Below are 4,327 nucleotides of genomic sequence, written 5' to 3' on the forward strand. Positions count from 1 at the left end.
AAGTAATCACCCAACCATAGGAACATCTGCGTGAAAAATTCATATGACTACACAACTGCATGACAACCTCTAATATGAATCCATATCCCTGTAATGCTGGAACCAGGTGCATTGCTAACAAGCTGCAGGTGAAAAGATGAAAAAACTAATTGCAAAGCCCTTGATAATTGTTCAGACTTCATCTTAAATACAATGGTGAATCTGTCATATTTTGCTAATTTACTTTTTGTTGGATTCAGTGCTCACAATAAAGAGCCTCATCTCTTATCTCACCCCAAGGCATGTGACAGACACAAAAGCTGTCCATGAAGAGAAGGAAGATGAAACCTTAAAAAGGAAAATGCGGAATGAGGTTAGGAGATAAAAGCTGGGGCAAGGAAAAGACAAACACGGAGTTCTGATACGGAGAGAAGAAGGAGAAATCTGATTTTGACAGGATGAAAATCTACCTGGAGTGATGTGGTTTCAATCAGTGGGACACTTGTGTCACACTAGAGATGTTACCCTCTGGAAAGACTCAGTGCCACTAAGTTTAAGAAGGGTGGCAAGTAAACAAGGATTCAAGCTCCACCACACTGTAAAGCCGAGTAGCTTTGCTGATAACCTAAGAAATATTCCAGATCTGAAATATGTTTTTTTTTATTATTCTTATACCACAGCAAAACATTGCTGTTTTACCTCCTGTGGGAGAGATAAGAGGTGTATTGCCAAATTCAAACAGTGAAATAGTTGCAGATCCTATGTACTCTCCTTCTTGGTCCCACCTTGACTGTTGTATGCTTGATTGCTTCTCTGCAGGGAAGTCTGATGATCCTGTTTCCTTGAAGAATATTAAAGCATGGAGTGGCACAGAGCACACCTACCCTGTGGAGTGCACTGCTGTGTAAAGGCACCCCTGCTGGTTTTAAACTAGGCACCGTCTCTGCCACTGCTTAGTGCTCAGCCTGGCACAGCATGGGCTGTGAGACAGCAAATCCTCCTCCTCTGAGCTGCATGTTCAAGCACAGGAATCAGGGGCAGCCAATGGAGTATCCTCTCCCTAAATGCCCTCTCTCCTCTAAGTGATTTGAATTTGTGTGCCTCCTTTCCTGGAACATCCCAGAGTCTCCACCAGTGTGTTCCGGTGCATCTGCTTTCCAGCTGCACTTCTGTGATCCATCTGCTGTGAAAGCACAAGTTTTCTGCACATCCCACAGTCTCTGGGATGCTGTTCTCTCTGTTAGCTTGAGATTAATTATAGAATATGCTGAGTTGAAAGGGATTCATGAGGATTATCAAGTCCAAATTCTGGCCCTGTGTAGGACAACCCAAGAATCCCACCATGTGCCTGACGGCATTGCCCAAATGCCTTTTGAATTCATCCAGACTTAGTCCTGTGAGCACTTCCCTGGGGAGCCTCTTCCAGTTTTTATCTCCTAGCAGAACTGAGATTCATCTCAGCAAATTTGTTTGTCCAGCATCCCATTTTAGTTACTATCTGGGCTCCCTCTGCAATTAGTAGAGAGCTATTCAGGACATGATTCATCTGAAGCTTCTTGGACATTATTTTGGGAATGTGATAAATCAGTCTGTGTTTATCTCAGTTAACTAGTGCTTGGTGACTACCATAGTCTGCACATACACACAGTTTAGGCAGCAAAATTTAGTTGGGCTATTTCATATGTATGTGACAAAACATTCCTGTTGTTCAACCCCATACTCAAGTCAATGGAGCTCAGAATTTCAAAGAAGAACAGTAGCCCATGTTTTATGAGCTATCACTCTGCTAAGGGAGGGGTTCCTCACTTGTCACCTCCTCCTGCCAACAAGCTTCAATCCCATTGCACACTTCTAAAAAAACCATCAACCCTTCAACACAATTTAACTGGACAAAGGTAGACAATGGCAGATGCAACCCTGAGTGTAATTAGCTTTTTGCCCTGCTTGGTGTGTAGAAAGAAATTCTCTTTTCCAGTCCAAATGATGTTTGCAACTCGCTGCGCTGAACTAATTCACAATGACACAATCCTCAGGACTTGTGTGGAAATTTCCTTGTTGTCTGAGGAACCTTTATATCCAATATATTTCTGTAAATTTTCATCAAATACAGTCATAGTTTCAGTAGCTCAGTTGGTACAAAACCCTGGAGAGATACAAAGCTACTGAGCTACAGCACCCTGCATTGGCCAGCAGGTTCACCTGGAAAGTTTTGATCTGAAACAAATTGGAAATGCCCGTGAAAATCTTCCTAATGCTACCTTCTACAACTGCCTTGGAAGTTTTTGTCTATTTGGGTTACAGAAAACAGACCTAACATCCAGAATCTGATTTTGTTTTGTTTTGTTTTGTTTTGTTTTTTCTCCATGGTCATTTCTGTTGGTTGGAAGGACAGTAAAAATGTATTTCATCTCAAAAGGTGTGATGACAAAAACTGTTCCTCTAAGAGACTATTCCATAAAGCTCTTTGTAAAATGGATTATGAACAGTGTCAGAGAAGAAAGTGGGAAACAGTTTTCTTTACTTTTTATATATTAAATCTTACTATCTGATGACCACGTGAAGTCTTCGGGGATTATTGCAATAAAAGTGTTTTATTGCTGCATATATTTTGCTATAGTTACCATCGGATTCAGTTGATGAACTGATGTTACCTACTTAAGATACTATTTTGAGACAATGTATATGGAGCATAAATACACTTTTGCAAAGAATATATTAGATAAATATTGTATCTTTGTCTTTGTAGTCTGGTTTCCATAGCAACTTGAAGTTTCACTATCATTTGATCAACTTCACTGGAAAGCAAAACCATATTTTTGTCCAGAAAAAAAAAAAAAAAAAGTTTTTTACCCTCTTCAGTAAAACATACTTGATTACACCAGATAACATGTACATATGCTGAAAAATCAGAAACGTTCCCGAAGTGTTGAGATATGAAAAAGGGAAGAGAAGGTGGGGAAAGAACTGGTAAAAACGTCTTTTATAAAAAACTAATGCCAGATCGAGGTGTCAGGGTCAACAGGCAAAGGGACAGATGCACCTGCATCCTAAGGTGCTGTAAGAGACACCACAAAATAAGAGTGGGAGGGTTGTTACAGGAGATCAGATGTGTACTTTACAAGAGACAGCTTCCATTTCTAGTTTTCAGCTGAAATAATTGTTCTTTTTTTGAGCTGAGAGCTTCTGGGTGAGGTCTATTGAAAATGAAGCTGCATATTTACGTGTCTTGGTTTCCTACCTACAAAGAGAATGGAGTTCTTTTATATGTAAATTTGTTTTCAAGAAAGGTGTTAAACTCAATGAGCACAGACTTAAAATACATTAGAAAATTCTCTCTGCTTAGTGCTTATTCATTTTTGATCAGGTCTTGAGAGTCAGATTAATTTGATACAAAGGACTTTGTCAAAAAAACCTTTCCTTGGGGAGCCCTCCTCTGAGAAAGGTCCTGAAATATTCCCTCAAAGTGGGACTATTTGATAATGTGCAAACTTTGCACTGAAAAGGACATTTTAAATTCAGAAAGCAGCTTCCAGGGCAATTAGGTAATTGTGTAGAACATTTTGTTAGCAGGTTTCTAGTTTTCCAACCTATATTACTTGAAGCACACCAGTCCCACAAGTTGTTGGAGTATTTAAACCAGGACAAACCAGACAGAAAGTGCCAAATCTTTATCTTCAAAACATGACAGGCAATGAAGTTGATTTTATGGCATCTCAAATTATCACTACACATGCTCATAACTTCATTTATATTTTTGAATCCTCTGCCAGTGTAGGAAAATTCCTGCCAAATCACTGTTGCACTTGCTCACTCTCTCTTTTTGTCCATCTCATTTTCTCCTAAATGCTGACAAGGCCCAGTTCATGAAATAGATAATTGTTGAAGCTTTGCTAAACACATGACAGTTGTAATGGTTATTTACAACATTTTACTTTTGAATTCAGATAAGTGGTTCTAGCTAATCTCTGATATTTTGCACTCATCATGAACTGATATTTCCTAAGTATTCACTTGTGATGTGATTTACATACACACTGATTTTCCATAAATGTAGAACTTCAGTGAGTGTCACTGGAATCCTTTCTCTGAACCTGAAAATAGACAAGTTGTACTTAAAGAGAGTGACTGGAAATTTAAAGTCAACAGCAACCATTAAAATGATCCATTCCTCCATTCTCACAGAAGAATATCTGCAAATATACTATATTTGGCTTGACTGTGCCTTTACAAGAGCAGTAAGAAAGGGGTTCTTGTCTACTTATAGAGCAAGTAACAGACAGCCCTTAATTTCCTTCCAAGACAGACCAGTTAAATGCCTAGATTTTCTTTAGAATATAAGTTGTGTATG

The sequence above is a fragment of the Manacus vitellinus genome, unplaced genomic scaffold (assembly GCF_001715985.3).
Source record: "Manacus vitellinus isolate BGI_N305 unplaced genomic scaffold, ASM171598v3 scaffold_117_pilon, whole genome shotgun sequence".
Classification (NCBI taxonomy): domain Eukaryota; kingdom Metazoa; phylum Chordata; class Aves; order Passeriformes; family Pipridae; genus Manacus; species Manacus vitellinus.